We start from the raw sequence: 17886 nt of genomic DNA, 5'->3' as shown, positions 1-17886 counted from the left end.
CATGGAGCCCTTCATTCAGTGGATATTGATTCAGTGCCCACAGTGGTCAAATAGTGGGCGGGACACTGGGGGTCTGCTAGGGATCCAAGTCTACTATAGGAAGCACGGATCAGATATAAAATCACCTCCATGACATCATGAGAGTTCATGTCAGGAAGAGAGACCCTTAGGAAGAGATGACTGAGTTACGACTGGAAGCAATGTGAGAATGAACCAGGGAAGAGAAGAAGAAAGGGCATTCCAGGCAGAGGGCCCGGCGTGGACCAAAGCCCAGTGGTTGGCAGAAGGATGGTGGCACGTGGGTGGGCGAGGCTGCCGAGAGGTGCTGCATCTGCAGGAGGTGGTGGGAGAGCAGCGGGGGCCAGGCCCGCAGAGTCTCGCAGTTCGTACTAAGGCAAGTGGCGGGGAGACAACAGGAATTAGAGATAAAGGTGGGACGTGATCAGGAGGTCTGCATTGTAAAGGCTCCTCCGATGCCAGGGTGAAACAATGGCAAAGGAGACTGGGAGGGAAGCAGCCCAGAGGTGGAGGCCAGAGTCTAGGGCAAGATAAATGGCAACCTGACTCATGTGGGGGTGATGGAGACAGAGAACTAGAGCCGGCATGAGAAAGATTTAGGAAGTAAAACTGTCCGGTCTCAGGGAAGGACCAGACGATGCCAGAGTTGAGGGGAGGGAGAAGATGGATGTTAAGGATGTCTCTGCCCTTTGCAACCGGACAGATAAATTGCAATGCACTGAGAGAGGGGAAAGGTCCAGGTATGGTTTCGTGGAGGCCGGCAGAATCATGTGTCCATTTTGGACTCTAAAATGCCTTTGAGAGTCCCAGGAGGAAATGTCAAAGAGGCAGTTGGAAAGATCTAAGGTGGATGGGTCCTGGAAGGAGAGCAGGCTTTGAGGGGCCTCGTCTCCTTTGCAGGCTTCTCCATTCACCCAGAAGACCCTTAACTGTCAAAAAAAGGTTGCATCAGAGAGGTAGGGCAGAGCCCAGATAGAGGTGATGTCCTAACAGAAAGAGTGTGCAAAGATTAAGACGGCCGACAATGCTCAATGCTATTAGAGGGACAGGTGTGTTGAGAACTGGGAAATGTCCACTGGACTGATCAACATGGAGTTGACCTTGAGGAGGGCTGTTTTATCAGTATGCAGGGGAGAAGCCAGACTGAAATGGGCTGAGATTGATTTGATACTGAAGGGAAGAGACAGAAAGGGAGACTGGAGGGTAAGGGTTTGAGAGCAGATTTTGTTTAAATAGCAGAACTGTAACAATATTTAAAAATTAGTGGAAAGGACCCTCTGGTGCCCCATGGAGTTCAGAGCTGGGTGCCTGAGGGGCAGCAGCACATCCCCGCTGCCCCCCTGAGGGACCTGCAGCTACGGCCAGTTTCCTGCAAACCCCAGGGTGTGCCCGTCTGTCTTTATGCCTTTTCTGGGGCTTCCCATGGCACTTGGGAGCTTGAATGTCTGCGTTGTGTAGGCACAATCAGGACATGCAGGGGGTGCACGCCCCGAGACAATACTCAGGGCAGGGGGCAGGAGTTTGTGTGTGTGGGGGTGCTTCAGCCTCCCTGGTCTCAAGTGAGATGATTCCAAGCGGTGCTCCACGCAGCCTCCCGAGGGCCCTCCGAGTGGTGCCTTGCTCACTGCCCACACTTGGTGGCTTTTCTCCCCTCCTGGTCTCACCCTTTCTCTCTGCGCTTCCGGAGCTCTTCAAGCAAGTGAATATGCTGACCCAGGCTCCTGTCTTGGGGTCTGCTTTAGGGGGAACCCAAAGCGTACAGTTAGGGTTAATTTCCTAGGAGGGGTTGGGACACCAACTGGAGGAGGAAGGTGCTTTTCAGCTGTAGCTCATGGAAAGCAAGAGAACCAAGTGGGGACAAATGGAAGTGTTTACGTTTGGGATCAGGATGGTGATTTCCCTCTGAGGTCAGTAATGTGAGAGGCCAGGTCATCCGCTGGAAAAGAACAGGAAGAGGTAGGTCAGAAAGGTAAGGCATCTAGGGAAGGCTACAGTAACTGAGAGCATGCGTGAGCTGACCAGAGAAAACAGCGGGGTTTCCAGGAATGCGGAGGGCCCATTTGAGGCTGGTGATCAAGAATTTATGATGGAATCAATCTGCCCTTTTATGTAAAGTTCTCCAGCAGCACTCAGCGGCTCTCGGGCAGAAGGGAAAGTGGGCATTTGGATCACCCAGAGGGAGGCACAGAATGTTGGGGGGCGGGTAACGGGAGAAATAAAATCATCGGAAGTCTGAGCCCACACTGGATGAGGCGGGGAAGGTGAAGAGAGGAGAGAATGATGAACTCTGACGTTAAGATAGTTGAGATCCCTTCTCTAAAGTGCCAGGTACTATGCATTTTAGGCTTTGTGGGCCCTACAGTCTCTACCACAACTATGCAACTCTGCTTTTGTACCTTGGAAGCAGCCACAGAGAACATGCACACGATGTGCAGGGCTTTGTGCCAATAAAACTTTATTTACCGAAACAGTCAGTGGGCCGGGTCAGCCCACGGCCACAGTTTGCGGAGCCCTGGATCAAGATGAAGAGGACGGTTTGCTCTGGTGACTTCAGAAGTGGTGCAGTAAGGGTGACGACAGGGGCCAGGATGTAGCTGCAAGATGGCCGAGAGGAAAGACGGAGGCCACCGCTGAAGAGCAGGCCGAGATGCGGAGAGGCCTGGGAGCTACATGCTGACATCTCCCAGGACAAAGGCAGGAGGAAGAGTGTCATCCAGGTTGGCAAAGTCTCAGGTGAATGAGAGGAGACTCTGGAAGTTCAGCAGGTGACAGCTGAGCAGGGCTGGTTACCAGGGAAGGCAGTGATTGTCTGGAGGTTCCTGGAGGAGAGGAATAGACACGGGGGAGGTTGTGTTTGAGGCAAGCAAGGTGGCCACGGAACTTGCCCTTGAATTTCAGAGCTGTGTCTTCTACAGGTTGAGATAAATTCCTCTCTCAGAAGCCATCTAAGAAGCACCTAATTACCATGGAAACACCCGCATTCTCTCCCCATTCCCAACCAGATTAATCTGTAAGAAGCCTGTTTCTAACTCTGGCTCTCCCTTTGCTATGGCTCACCAGCGCCTAGATTCCAAACTTCCTAGCAAGATATTGATACCTACTACCATGTGACTGCAACCTACTGGTCAAGCTCACTATTAGCTTCAGTAAATATTTACTGTCTCCCATACCCCCTCAAATATTCTTGCGTCTTCCTGTGTGTCTTTAGCAGAAAGACCCTTACTACTCACCTCCAACTGTCAACACGGAGCACGTTCTTCCCAGCCCAGCTGGAGCACTACATCCAGGATGGGCCTTCCCGGGTGACCTTGGCAGAAGGCCATCTTGCCCTCCTCCCTGTGGCACCAGAATGGGATTAAGGAGAGTTTAGAGCTGGTACAAGCTAACAACGTGGTAGCCCTTTATACCTGACATTTCTAACTGTCCGCTGAATACTGGGGGTGGGGAGGGGTGTCGTGAAGGGGGACAGAGAAACAGGAGAGGAGGTGGTCGACAAGTCAGTGTGGGCTCCCATCTCGATGTACAGCTTAGCAAAGCAGACGCCCTTCCGCTGCGCTCTCTGTGACCGGCACGGGCCCACGGGCACGTGCCTACCCCCACGCTTGCCATCTCAGGCTCTTCCTCCCAACTGGGCACATGTTCCCTGTAAAGACAGCCCGGTAAATACCATTTTCTCCTTCCCATGCGTTCCCGGTGAGCTGTGGCAGCTCTAACATGTCAGCAGTACCGGCGCCTGACTGAGCTGCCTGGCGCGCCCTGCCCGGCACGTCTCCTGACTCCCGCGGCTGTGGTTCGGGGCTGAGACCTCCCCCACTACACTGAGACCCCAGCGGCCCAGTACTGCGCAGTCAACAGGGGCTTTACAGCACATTGGCAGGAGCCCCCTGCTGAGCGCTCCCGTGGGGGCGGCTGGCTCGCGCGTTTGGAAGGGCGGCCTCAGAGTGGAGCCGCCACGGGAGCCTGAGGAATATGGCACCAGCCCCAGAGCGCATTCAGGAAAGCACCCGCGCTAGGATAACACCGTCGGGGCTCTGGGGAAAGCACTCTGTCACAGCTGGACCCCATCCGTGGCATGGCACTTGGGCCTCCGCAGAGAGGAGGGCCCCTTGCTCACCAGGCTTGGTCCTGGAAGAGCCCAAGCTCCTCCTAGAGGCCTCAGACGCTGAGCCTTCAAAATCCCAGGACCACGGAAGAGCCAAAGCTCCTCTGGAAGGCAGCCCCTCCCACCAACCCTCCCGGGCTCCTGGGGGCACCTTGTGCCCTGGAGACCCAAGACTTTGGTGGGTGTGGATGCAACTCTGGGCAGGATCCAGCTCTCTTCCCTGGAACTGGAACAATCTAGAGGCACCCACAGGGGCCAGCTCCCCTCATCAATTCTGCATCTTCCTGAAAATGTACTTTTAAGCTCCTTAATTGCATTTCAGAGATAACCCTGCGAGCAAAGTGGCAGGAAGAGAAACCATAGAGAGAGGTTGGTGGTCAGGCTTTCTTTTAAATCAATCACACATCTGCGACTAATGCAGCTTTGGGCTGCTCCTCAGGAAGCATTATCCCTATTAGTGGGGGCTGGCAGGAACACACAATAAGATATTTATGGGCTGGGCACATGTGCAGTCCCGTGGGGACCGAGGGGCTGGGGAGGAGACCGCGCAGGTCAGCATGTCTGCTGGCCTCACCTCGCCTTGCCTCGGGTCCACGCCAAGCTGGGGGACAGAGAAGCCCAGGTTCCTGGTCTCGGAGCCACACACATGGATACATGCACACGCACGCAGAGGACTCCAACCAGAGCTGGGAGACGAGGGCAAGTCATCCCATCTGTCTGGGCTCTGGATCTCAGCTGCAAAGTGACAGGTCTAGAGAGATGGCCTCTGAGGTCCCTTGTCTGAGGTCTGAGCCTACAAAAGGGTGTGGTGGGGTGAAGAGAGATTTTGTTCACTTAGAATCCCAAGTGTCTCCTAAGAAGGGAATTCACTGATTAAACCCGAGACCCCTGGGTGGTCTGGGAGCTGCCTTTGGGAGTCAGGAGTGGAGTGACTGTGAGAGAGGGGACTTCGGCACTCTCAGGAGGAGGGTAGGGAGCAGGGACAGGAGGAAGGCAAAGCAGAGTGGGCGATGACACAGGCCTGGTGCCAAGTCAGGTGACGCAGCTGCTGGGAAACGGCTGGTTAAAGACAGGAGACCTGCTGCAGGGTTCTAGGTTGCCCAAGAGCAGTGTTGGGCAACACTCCTCACAATCCACCAGTCGCTCATAAACGTCCTGTTACAAGACCACTCAGCCCCACGTGCCTGGTGCCAGCTTGGGGCTGGGCCTCTGCATCAGGGGCACGCACGGGAGCGGGGCCAGGCTCGGCCACTCCCATGCCTTTCTCCCGCTCCGCACGGCTGCCACTGGTCCCACTGGGTGCCACTGCACCCACGCCAGCCTGCCAGGGGCTTTCTCATAGCGTCCCAGGGTTCTCTCACACCAAGCGCCCCCCCTCCCCCAACAGCGCCCACCTTCCTTTGCCCAACTCCTCCTCTTCCCCTAGACCTCAGACAGGGCTTCCCTGTCACTCGGGCCTCCAAGCCGAAACTGACCATCTGGTATCTACTCCTGAGGCGCCCTGTGCTTCGCCAGCGCGGGGTCGTTCTCAACTTGTCATTACGTATGTATGCATGGGAATATTTGCTAAGCGTGTTTCCGCATCTCACTCTCAGCTCCCACGGGGAGAGCAGGCTGCCTCTGCCTCGTTTACCGCTCTGTCCAAGCATTTAGAAGGTGCCTGGAATCCAGCTGGCACTTAATAAATGTTTGATGAGTTAATTAATTAACAGATATACAAGAAGCTTGATTTTTGATTGCATATTGATTGAATTGCCATTAATACCCTTGCTGATAGCCTGGGAAACTGGGGGCGGGGGCGGGGGGAAGGACAGGACAAGGTGAGGGTCAGGTGGCTGTGAGGGCGCCGAGACTTGTCCAGTTGCTACCGCGTCCTGCCCACCCCAAGAGGCCCTCCGCTCTCAGCCACCAGCTTCTAGCTGCAGCCCAAAGACGAGACAAGACAGGAAGCACCGGGAGCCCAGAACAGAGCACCTGGCCACTCGGGGATCCCAGTGGAGATGGCCATTCAGAGCTTAACTCATGCCCCACAGGCAGACAGAGAGACGTGATGGCCAGGGAGCTCGGCACGTGGTCCCTCTGTGCCTCTCCACATTCCCCTCCCCACTCCTCAGTGTAGCTCTCTCATCTAACTGAGGAGTCTTGACAAAATGGTTTCCTTCCCATTGCTAAGGCAGGTTCAGGAGAAAGCAGACAGCCATTCCCTCGTCTCGGTCCGTCGCCTTCACTCTTCTCTCCTGCCGCCTTTCCTCCTCCTCATTTACGTAGTCTGAGCTTGTCTGACCTCACCGGCCTGTGGGTAACTACAGACCATGGTCATTTCTGGGCCCGTACAACCTGTCTCAGGGCCCGGCATACGGCAGGCGCTCAGTAAATGCATACGGGATGAATGGAGGTTTTGTACTTATTTATGAATGGAGATGGTGTTGAGGTCCCGAGTCCCTTAGAGGGTTAAGCAGGAGCTGCTGCGAGCCGTAGGTGGGCAGTTAGACTGTTTCAGAGGGTGGCGTCTTGCCTTGAGGCGAGCAGAGATGCATGGAGTTGTCTAAACCCACATTGCACGAACCATGGTGTGCAGACCACTGGCGTCACTGGGGGGCTTGCCTGAAACACAGCTCACGGCCCCACTTGGCCCACTGAGTCTGTGTCTGCACTTTAACAGGATGCTGTGTGATTTGCACACGCAGTAAAGTTTGAGAAGAGCCGGTCTGAACATGAAGCACACCAATCTGGTCTAACCTCGGGCTGGGGAGTGGTGGGGAGGAGGCCCTGGCAGAGCACCCCTGGGCCCCCTCGTTAGGAAGCCCTTTCTTTTCTCTTCCAAGAGTCCTGCAGCCTCCAAGTTCCATTCTGAGCAGAAAGCCAGACATGTGCGCAGGTGTGCAGTGGATATTATGCCTCAGCAAGACCAAAATCCAATGTGGAGTCCTCCTGGCCTAGGGCATCTAAGAAGCTCAATCAGCCCCACGAGCAGTGAGGAAGGGGGTCCTTGCTATTCTTATCTGTTCCGCCCTCAGGTCTGTGTGCCGAGGGCTCCTGCGGGGAGTTCATGCATGAAGAGAAGCATGATGTCCTACAGCAACATCTGCAATGCACTTGGTACCCACCTTTCTAGAAGACCTGCTGGGGCCAACCTACCCAACGGTCTGTGAGACTCACTGTTCAGCATCAGCTCTAATTTGCTGGGCAGCTGAGGCAAGACTTCTGACCATTCTTAGCCACGGTTCCTCATCTGAGCGGCAAGAAGAGGAAAGATTGTTGTCAAATGTTGGCTGCGTTTGAGTTGAAAGAATACAGAGGAGGGCAAAAGTAGGTTTACAGTTGCAATACAATTAAATAATAACGTCATTCATAAATAATAATACAAGACTAAGCTCTGTGTTTCACGCACTCACAACTGTAAGCCTACTTTTGTCCACGCTGTATTTCTCTTCTCCTCTAGGAGGAGAAACATCTTAAAGGGCCCTCTAGTCTGAACAACTCTCCGGGCAAAAGAAAACAACTAGAAATCTGTCTCCAGTATGAAATCAAGCACCTTAAAGTGACCCTTTAACCATGTCACTTTGCTGCTCAGTCGATTTCTGGGGCTTCTAAGACCTTCTGTATTCACCCCAGATTCCTCACCAGAGGACCCAGTCACATCATCCACATCCTGCCCAAACCCTTGGCCAAGGTCTGATTCTCCTGCCAGTGACCAAAGTTGACTTGCACTTCTGAGTATATGTACCTGGACTCCTGAAATCTCACCTGCTCCCTCTTCTCCTCCTCCAGGAAGCCTCTCCTGATTATCTCCATTACTCCAGCCAGACATGAGCCCGCTTTCCTCTCATACTTTTGTGTGTGTGCTCCCATGTGGCTGCATAAGGAAGGTGGCCTCGGTGGGGCCACCCAGGTGCCAGGCCCCTCTCCTCAACATTGCCGCTCCTCCTGCAGAGCACAGCACCTGCCTTCCCCACCATGAGACTATTTCTCACACTTTTTACTAAAATATCTTTAAGGCAGAGGACAATGTTGAAGTTCCCTGAGTCCTCCAGGAAAATAGCCCCTCGGAAACTCCACTTCCAGTCCCTGCACATGCACAACATTTTTTTGCTCTTATTTTAACATTAAAATTCATGAACATTTACACTGCCCACAGTCATATGCATTTGTGTTCATATAAACATCATGATTCCGTCCCGTCCTGCCCCCGCCCATGCCAGTCTCCCAGCCCACTTGATACTCTGGGAAGAAGTACAACTTCCTGTTGTCCCCACACAAGAGGTCTAAGGCTGAAATGCCACTTGCTGAGTACATGAAGTACAACTGGACAGACAGTTCCAAGAGCAGGCCACTCCCCACCCAGCTGGTGAAGCATCGGAGGAATGTGATGAAGGGCTTGGGCTTTAAGCTTGTTCCTCATTATCTGGCCAAGCCCTTGAAAGCTTGCAAAACACCTTCCCAACCTGAAGACCATCTCATCGGGGTCACAATGAAATGGAAGATCAGGGAGGGGAGGAGTTATTATCCTCATTTACAGAGAGGTTCTGGGCTACCCAAAGCCCGGTAACTAGAAAATGATGCAGGCAGAACCGAAAACCCTTTGTAATTTTCCTCATGCGAGGAGCATCCTGTTATTAGGATATCTGGTCAGCCAGTACCACCCAGGGCAGGAAGTCTGCCTTTCTCAGAGGACAAGTGGAGAGAGACAAATCAAACCGCCCCCTGCCCCTCATGCGGCCCTACTGTGGGCGGGACTTATCCTCCCCCGCCCCCCGCATTCAATCCCCCCTCCCACTGCACATTCTCTCTCTGTCTCTCTCTCTCTCTCCTTGGGCTTACAAACTTGTATTTTAAGATCAAAGTCTTCAGGACCCTTCTGACACCACTCCAAAGGTTCATCCACACCAGATGAGAGAACCTCTGCACACGTACCAGAGCTGGAGGGGCTGCCTTCTGGCCACAGGACCCTCAGAGAAGCTATCTGAATACACTGGAAAGAAAATTGGGGAGGAAAAGCAGGTTTTTCTAATTGCCCTTCCCCCTTCTCCATTTATAGATGCTCCTCACTCTACTTACACGGGGCAACGTCCTGATAAACCCATTGTGAGTTGAAAATGCTGTAATTCACCAGTGCGTTCAATACACCCACTTTACCGAGCATCATAGCTTAGCCGAGCCCGCCTTAAACGAGCTCATTAGCCTACGTGTAGCTGGGCGGAATCGGACGCATGAATGCGCTGTAGACTCCGGTAGTTTACCCTCGTGATCGCGGGCCTGCCTGGGGGCTGTGGCCTGCAGCCACCGCCCAGCATCTCAGGAGGGCATCCTACGGCATAGGATTGGCCTGGAAATGATTAAAATTCAAAATTCAAAGTGTGGTTGCTACTGAACGTGTATCACTTTGGTGCCATCGTAAAGCAGAAAAATCCTAAGTCAAACCATCATAAGACGGACCGTCTGTACTCTCTCTTCCTGGCCACTTCCCACGCCCTGTCCTGCAGAGAACAGCTCCTGCTGTCTGGCTGGGCACCGGAAGTGTGGTTCCGTCTCAGCAGGAGTGACCCTGCATGGACTCTGAGCAGCAGACAGCCCACTGGAACCCTGGCTCTCGGGTGCAGGGCAGCACTGAACACTCTCAGGAGAGGGCTCTGGGGGCCAGGGGCACCTGTGCATAAGGACCAGTGACCCAGTGACCCCCCCCCCGCCCGCAGCTCCGCACCAGGGTCCCTGACTACATACAGGGGCTGCCCCACCTCAGGGCAGTGACCAGTGCTCCGGATGGAGGCTGTGTTTGCAGGTGCTGGCTGCGTCTCGCTGGAAAACCACTCTGAAATCCAGTTTTTTCGTCTCAAAGCAGGAAAAATCACTGAATCCACTCGCCTTCGTTGGGTTACGGAGATGGAGAACCACATCTCAAAATTTGTTTCCAAAGGTGATTAAATCCTGACCTCCAGGGGAAGAGGAAGGAAATTTCAGCCAACGCCCATAAATGGCCGCAACCCTTGTGGAGTAAACAGGCCACTGCAACACAGAGCAAGAGGGGCCATGATGACATCAGGTGGGGGTGCTGCAGGCAGAGGAGGTCCCACTTCCCTGGGGAGGTGGTCCTGGGGGCAGAATGCCACCCACCCTGCCGTCCACCTCTGCAGGTGGGCGTTCACTAACTCCGTGGCCCTTGAGGGCCAGGTGTAGGAAAGAGGTGTCACAAAAGGGAGAGGTAGGGACTGTGGCCACTAGAGATGACACACCCCCTCCGAGACAGTGTGACACTTAGGCCCAGTGTCACCAGAGCTTCCAGCTCTCAGGAGAGATTTCCTAGTTTTTAGAAGTTGGCAACTAGTCCCATTAAAACAGCAAAATCGCCTGACTCACCATGGACCAAATCAAACGCTTTCTTTCTAGGCGCCCGCGACTGCAGGCACCTGGCTCCTGGGAGCCGGAGTCCACGAGGGGCCGAGTAGCCCCTGCTGTGGGGAGAGAATGACTGAGCTGGGGTGGCCAGTGTGTGACAGAGAGCCAGTCAGCGGGTGGATCAGATGGCCCTGAAACCTGCTGGAGAGGCTGTCCTCCTCCCAGCACCCCTCCCCGCCACCCGGGCACTGTCTGTCTCTGCAGGCCAGCAGCTGCGGCAGGATGACTTGCAGGTTTTGCTGGCAAAGCATCTTCCCTCAGGCTGGGGCAGAGAGCAGCTTCTCCAGCTGCTGCCTCCCTCGTCAAGGCTGCGGACCTGTGACCATGACTGTGGGACAGGGGTGGCATTCCTCTGCCCCTTCCTCCCTTCCCCCCTTCCCCCCACCCCCCGGGACCCTTGTCTGCAGAGCCCAGCATGGCCTGGCCTGTGGCCTCCCAATCCTTCAGATTCATCTTCCCTCCCCTGCAGATGGATCTCCTTTCAGGCTCTGCCTCCTCTGCCATTTCCACCTCTGTGGCTGGGTATCGGCTGCTTGATTGGGTTTTTGTCACTTCTGCTCCAAAGGCACTCAGGAAAGTCCCTAGACATCTCTTCGAAGGGGGAAGATGGCTAAGGTGGAATGGCTCCTAATTGTCTGAAATCGTGCTTTTATGGGACTGGAAAGGGCCCTAGAACATATCCCACCCCTGCATTCACCCTGGGGTCCCATGAAAACATCCAGACAACTGGGAATCCACCCAGGCATCCCCCACCTCGGGGGAGGGGTGAGTCCTCCCTAGGGAAGGGGTCCCTGTCCTTGCACACCGTGACAACTGCACACAACACTCCTCTCTCCCTTCACTTAACTGAACAGAAATGTTTTCCTCTTTGAAATGTGAGATTTAAAAAGCCATTTCACAGCTGAAAAACAGACTTGCAAACAGAGGATCAGGCCGCTCTTAAGAAGGCTTTGTTGATTCTCCAAGATATTCCGAAGTGTTGATATAAATAATCACTGCTAAATTAAATTGTTGCAAAAATAAATGACTCAAGAACACTGTTCCTTTCTCAAGCCTTTCTGAATCTGCAATCTTTAGACTCACCAGGAAGTTTATCCCGCAAGTTTTTAAGGAATTCTACTCAAGACACTTCAGCAGAATGCTCACCCCCCAAATAGAGTTTTAATACAGAAGAGCAGGTGATGGAAAGCGAGTTCCTGCTCACGCAACCACTTGAGTTAATGAAGTTAATAAGATAAAAGCCTTGTTGTTTTCTGTTAAATGGGATTGTTCTCAAAAGAAATCAAAATCAAAACTGTAAATATAAAAATCCATTTCAAAACGTGGACATGAAGAGGGGCCAGGCTGGAATACAGCCTCCGTGGCTCAACACGGGATCACACCTGGGAATATCACCAAACCTCTCAAACCCCAGTTTTCTTGAGCAACATGAGGTGGTTAAGACAATAGTCTGGAGGGCTGCTCCCACGGCCATGCAATAAGGCACACTTTTCTGTCTGTATATCATACTGTAATAAAGTGATGACTCCACATCTAGCAGTCCTTGTTCACATCTATGGCTCAGGAATATCGGGAGAATAGAAGGGGGTGATGGATGTGGCAATGACCATGACCTCTAGATCGCCAACTGTTAGAGGAGGACAACCATTATCACAAAGCAGGTGGCCTTGTACGCCCACACCTGTCAGGTGTTGGCTGACAAGAGGCAGTGGGAGAGGGGCAGAGAAAAGGCTGGAGGAAGCCAGGTCCCGCTCCTACCCGCTTAGACACAATTGAACTCCACTGTCCCAAGTTTACCTGCCTGTGAAGTAGGCACAATAGTCATGGCTTCGCATGATAAAGGCCAACGGGGTGTGCTAACTATGCAAATATGACCTACCACGCCTCACTTCTCCCTCTGCCCGCCCCCCCATCCAAATAACCAGAGGTCTCTGCTTCCGGCCCTTCCTTCTGCTCTCAGTGGCTGCTGCAGTCTACCCAGCCGCGTCCCCTGCGTTCCCTGCGTCTCCTGCCTGCTTATCCTGTGTGAGGGCACCTTTGGGGCCGAACACCACCCTACAAGATGGCACACATGAGGCATAGCAGAGCCTGTCCTAAGGGTCCACCCTTGTGTCCCAAGTCCAGGCTTTCTCAGGCTCTGGACTCCCTTCTTCTGTTCACAGGTCACCTTCTTTCCCTCTTCATAAAGGACCTAACCCTCCCAAGCCTCAGCATCCTTGTGTGTTTAATAAAAACAAAAGGAAAAGTATTGAAGATAACAGATTCTGATTCAAATAAGAGATTCGGCAGCAGGGCAAGGACAGAGGTGAATGCCCTCATCCTCCTGAGGATATTTTCCTGCTCAAACAGTGACATGACGCACCCAGAGTCACAAAGACAGAGAGGAGCTGCCAGGATCTGAGCCAAGGTCTTATCTCTCAGCGTGGCTGCAAGTGCCCTGTGAGGGGTTACGAGGTTGTACCCCTCCATCTCCACCATCCCCCCAACATCCGATCTCAGTGCAAGCAGAGGGTTTGCTACCACACACAGCTAACGACAAGACCTGTGCACCACCCACACTGAGCGGCCACCAAGCCGGCTTCCTCCCCACCACTTTGATGGGAGCTGTGTCAACTTGGAGCTGACCCCAGCAGGGAGGGTGTGGAGGGCGGAGGTGACGCCCATCTCTCAGGACCTGCCTTCCCGGTCCTGGTATATAGGTCACCCTTCCCACCCCTGGAGTGATGAGTCATGGCTCCCCTCCATCACAGCCTGATAAAGGACTCGAGCCATTAAGAAATGGAACAATTACTAAATGGGAGGCACAAGAGGAGCCCGGGATTAAATGAGTTCATTATTCATAATTCAGAAATGACACTTCCTTTCCCTGCTTCTCATCTCTCCCTCTGTCTGCTGGACTTGAAACAGCAACAGCCTCCCGCAGGCAGTGAGGTCGGGGCTCAGGAGGCCCCCTTCCTCCTGAATGGGGACCCTCGGGGTAGGAGCCGGCTTCAGGCTGGGGCACAAGAGCTGCGCCTGCTCAGGCCTGTTGGCTGAGGATTCTTCTCTGGGCTGCAAGGTCTTGAAACCAGGGAGCAGGGCTGATAGGGTGGGCACTGCAGGGCCCACTGTACTGTCCGTGGGCATGGTTCCACCACCTGGAGTGGGGGGTAGGGCTGAGCCACAGTGGACATGTCACTTCTGTGGGGCCCGAGGCATGTCACCTCTTCAGCGCATATTACATCTTCAGAGTATGTGTCACCCCTGGTATGTGACAAACCCTCTGAGGCATGTCTCATCCCTGATGGGAGTGTCTCATGTTTGAGAGTCCCCTGATGCCTGTCTGTCACAGCCGGAAACAGGACTGGCCTGGGCCTCTCCTGGGGCCTGTCTGCTTGGAATGGAGCCAGGAAGCAGAGAGACCAGCCAGCCCAGTGCCAAGGCTGTCAGGGCGTCTGTCCCCCAGTCTGGGAGGAAATCTCTGTCCCGCTCTCAGCCATGGCCGCCCCCTGCAGGTCTGCAAGCCTCTCCCAAGCGAAGGAGCAAGGAGCCAGGGCTGCATCTCAGGGGGCCTGGGAGGAGGGCTGATCAGGCTGGGAGGGACGGAACCCAGGAGGACCGTGGACGTGGACAGGAGAGAGAGGTGCCGCCCCCTGCCGGCCACCGCGGGGAACAGCCAGTACGAGGGGCGTGGGAAGTGATCAAAGACGCTCAAGACTGCGGACACGTTTCGTTGGATGATGCGTGACTCCCAGGCCACGGGTCAGGGATTCCCAAACAAGCGGCAGTCTTCGGACTATTTGCGTGAGGGTGTTTTCCTAACAGAGCTTGCTGGGATTGTGCAAAAGGATGGAACGACTCCCCAAGTCACCCCGACAACATCTTTTCTGTCCTTGAAAGGGCCGCGATGTTTCAAAGGTGAGAGGAGGCTGGAGTGGAGGTCCAGCGAGGTGCAAGGGGAATCCAACAGCCCGGCGGTGGGCTGAGTCCCCGCCAGCAAGGAGCGGGCGCACGCTGCTGCCGGCCTGCCCTGTGCCAGCCATGCTGTGCTCTCTGAATCCAGCTAGGACCCTCTCTCTGCTCACTTCACAGACGAGGAAACCGAGGCCCAGTAAGTGACTTGTCCAAGCAGGTGGCTGAACCAGGTTTTAGCCCAGGTCTGGAGAAGGTCCAAGCTATGCTTGGCTCATATCAGCACGCGACCTCTGAATGTGGGCCCAGGAGGGATATGGAGGCAGGCTGCCATCCATCCGCAGCCGAGGCAGCCAGGCTGCTGTAGGGCCCTCTGGGTCTTGCCACACTGTCCTGGCCACGCTGACGTTCTAACTGGGAGGAAGGTCAGATTTTCCCGTATTCTCAGTATCCCAATTCACGGCGTCCACTTCGATTCTCGGATTTGAGCACTTCCCCACCTCTTGCTTAACTGTTCCCTGGGCGAAATTCCAGCCCAAAGGGCACTGTCCCCACCAATGCCAGAAGTCAGAACCCGCTCCCTGCGGTCTTACCCGGCTCCTCCTCGGCAGCTGCTCACAGGCTCCGCCGGTGGCTGACGTGCAGAGACGCAGGGACCGTGTCCCGGCCTGACACCGAAGCTCTCTGGGGCCTCACAAGCCATCTGACTTGACACCCGATTTTTACAGCTTTGCAAATAGTTGCCTTAGTTCCCTTCATCTGAAGGCATTCTAAAGTTAAAGGGAGAAGGAGAAGTCTTTTAAGAATCCTCCAGCTATCTTAATTAACATGCAGAATGCTTTTCTGGCAGTGCACAGGCTGTGATAAAACGGGAAGCTTCTTAACACAACGTATATTTAATCTGAGGCACGAGGCACTCGTTTCCACGTGAAATTCAATCAGATATTTTAAGGGAGTTAACAAGGGCTCTCAGATCAAACCGGGAGAAAGGATGCAGGTGCGATAATTCCACTCAAGCTGCCGAGGTGCTTTATCAAATGATAAAGATGTAGCGCGGGGTGGGGTTGAAGGACAAGCCTTAATTCTAATTCCATACGTTTCAAAGAGGGTAAGAGAATTTATTGGACAGTGGCCGGGCAATCTAATGACCCATCGCCTTTGAAAAATCAATGAAACTTGCTCATTTGTTGCGTTTCTCTGGGAACTCTAATCTGAGCCTGTCCCATGTCAGGCACGGGGGAGGCAGTGACTGATGAACAATGCAGCTCAGGTCTCTGACCCCCTGGAGCTGACATTCTAATAGAGAGAAAGAGACAGTAAGCAGCTCAATAAATGAGAGCAATGGTTTCCAATTGGGCTGAGTCACAGGTATGGGAGAGGGCATGCAGGTAAAGCATCTGTGAGGCATTACCTGCAGCAGGAGGCAGGGCGCGCCCTGCAGAGAGGGAGCAGCCTAGGCCTGGGCAGTGTGCCTGAGGCTGGACGTCGCGGTGGGGGTCCGGGGAGGAACAGAGAGGAGCCAGAGCAGCTGGCTGTGGTCAGCACTGAGACCCAGCGCTCAGTTCAGAAAGAGAGCCTTCTGACTTGTCCTTTTCTGTTTTCCAACGAGAGGTTCCCATGGCTCCAAACCTGTGGGCAAAGGGTGGTTGGTTTGGCTGCCGGCATGAGGGAAGTAGCTCGCTGTGGGGAGCAGAAAAATAAGGCTGCAGCCCACATCGCACACAAACGGGAACACGTGACTGACCCAAGGCCTCAGTCGCTGTGAAGGTCGGCAGAAATAGGGAGTTAACAGGGAGAAAACAAGTGCAATATCTTTGTGCTATTGAAATGAGGAAGGGTGTCTTAACATAATCCCAGCCCTGGCTGGTGTGGCTCAGTGTGTTGGGTGTTGCTCCACAAAGCTAAAGGTCGCCGGTTTGAATCCCGGTCAGGGCACATGCCTGGGTTGTGGGCCAGGTCTTCAGCTGGGGGCGAGAGGCAACCAATCGATGTTTCTCTCTCACATCAATGTTTCTCTCCTTCTCTTTCTCCCTCCCTTTCCCTCTCTCTAAAAAATAAATAGATAATTTTTTAAAGGAAAAGAAAAACATAATCCCTAAAACACAACCTTCAGATGATAATTGCATGAACTTGACTACTTCAAAATGAAGGATTTTGTTCCCCCAAACCCCCAAAACTTTAGACAAAGCTGACAGCTGGGTAAAGACGGGGGGAAGATTCTGCATTGTCTGGAACGAAGAGCTTAATATGTAGAGTAAGAGTTGGGAAGGTCCAGCCTGCAGGGTCAAATCCGGCTGGTTGCCTGTTTCTATAAACTAAGTGTTATTGGACACAGCCATGCCAGTTCTCTTATGCATCGTCTCTGGCTCCCTTTGTGCTACATCCCCCGAGGTGGGCAGTGCTGACACACCATACATTTAATATCTCACCCTTTACAGAAAAAGTGTGTGAACCCCCAATCTTGAGTATATGGGAAACGGGCAGGAAATACAACCAGAAAAATGCAAAGTCTGTGAATAGATCATTCACTGGAGAGGATGTGGACTGGCTGACTACCTGTGATAAAATGAGAATCCGTGCAAGAATCAAAAGGAGTACAAATTAAACCAATATTGAGATTAGGAACGGAGGTAATACCGCATGCTGGTGAAGATGGGAAACAATCAGAACCCTCAAGCCATCGGGTTAGAACGTAAAGCCATATAACCGTTCTGCAGAGCCTCCTGGCTGTATGTGATTGGGCAACTTGAAATTGTAGACATTAAACCTGAGAAGGTATTCCTGGGACAGACACCTGTGCCCTGCTTCCATCGCAGCCAAGCAGACAGCTCCGCCGTGTGTCGACATTGATGACTGCCTGCCCTGCATGAGACCGTCCCTTCCTTCATTTCTAGGAGAAACCTGATGCGTTGTTCACATATTTCCCTTCCATAAACAGCCCGGTGCTGGTGAGGGAAGCAGGCCCATCCCAGCTCCAGGGCTGGACCAGATTGTCTCAGAAATGGCCATGTGGCCATTGGGATTCGAAGCAAGGTTTTCAACAGCTTTGGGGGGACTTTTCCTTACTCTGTGGAAAGAGCTCCAGCAACCGATTTCTGTTCCTCTCCTTCGATGGACGTGAGCTGGAGGTGGAATGGCTGTAGTACTCTGGGCCTTGCCTCTGCTCAGACAGAAGGTGATGCCAACACGCGGACAAGCGTGAAGCAAAAGGGACCCAGGCAGCAGAGCTGGGACTTAGACTAGGTTCTCATGAAAGTCCACCCACCCTCCGGTCTTCTCGTTGGGCGATCCAGGAGTTACTGAAGCTGGTTTGGGTTTGATGTTCTTACTTGCAGCTCAAGGCCTCCTGACCAGCAGAAACATTCTGAGAGCTGTAGGGATTTGAGAGATGATGGAGTCAGGAGTTTACTTTCGAGTGGAAATTGGAAGATAGCAAGCCTCAGAGACCACCCACCGCAATACACACACTGCCAAACATGGAT

At 53.5% G+C, this 17886-nt stretch overlaps 2 long non-coding RNA genes across 3 annotated transcripts; both read right to left on the bottom strand.

The window, feature by feature from the left end:
* Nucleotides 1–1560: 1560 nt before the first annotated feature.
* Nucleotides 1561–3452, bottom strand: LOC150005328 (uncharacterized). Of its 2 annotated transcripts, XR_016512437.1 has the most exons (3): nucleotides 3249–3452; nucleotides 2482–2837; nucleotides 1561–1954 (listed from the first exon to the last, which is right to left on the bottom strand). It is a non-coding gene; the product is annotated as an uncharacterized LOC150005328 (long non-coding RNA). The 2 variants fall into 2 exon arrangements; XR_016512438.1 differs by lacking the exon at nucleotides 1561–1954 and having other exon boundaries at nucleotides 2459–2837.
* A 163-nt stretch (nucleotides 3453–3615) lies between these two features.
* On the bottom strand, nucleotides 3616–10678 carry LOC150005327 (uncharacterized). Its single transcript, XR_016512436.1, has 4 exons — nucleotides 10475–10678; nucleotides 7228–7352; nucleotides 4695–4913; nucleotides 3616–3661 (listed from the first exon to the last, which is right to left on the bottom strand). It is a non-coding gene; the product is annotated as an uncharacterized LOC150005327 (long non-coding RNA).
* Nucleotides 10679–17886: the final 7208 nt, after the last annotated feature.

Source organism: Furipterus horrens, unplaced genomic scaffold (genome assembly GCF_987537825.1).
Source record: "Furipterus horrens unplaced genomic scaffold, mFurHor1.1.pri manual_scaffold_7, whole genome shotgun sequence".
Lineage (NCBI taxonomy): Eukaryota > Metazoa > Chordata > Mammalia > Chiroptera > Furipteridae > Furipterus > Furipterus horrens.
This window is presented reverse-complemented; position numbering and strand designations above follow the sequence as displayed.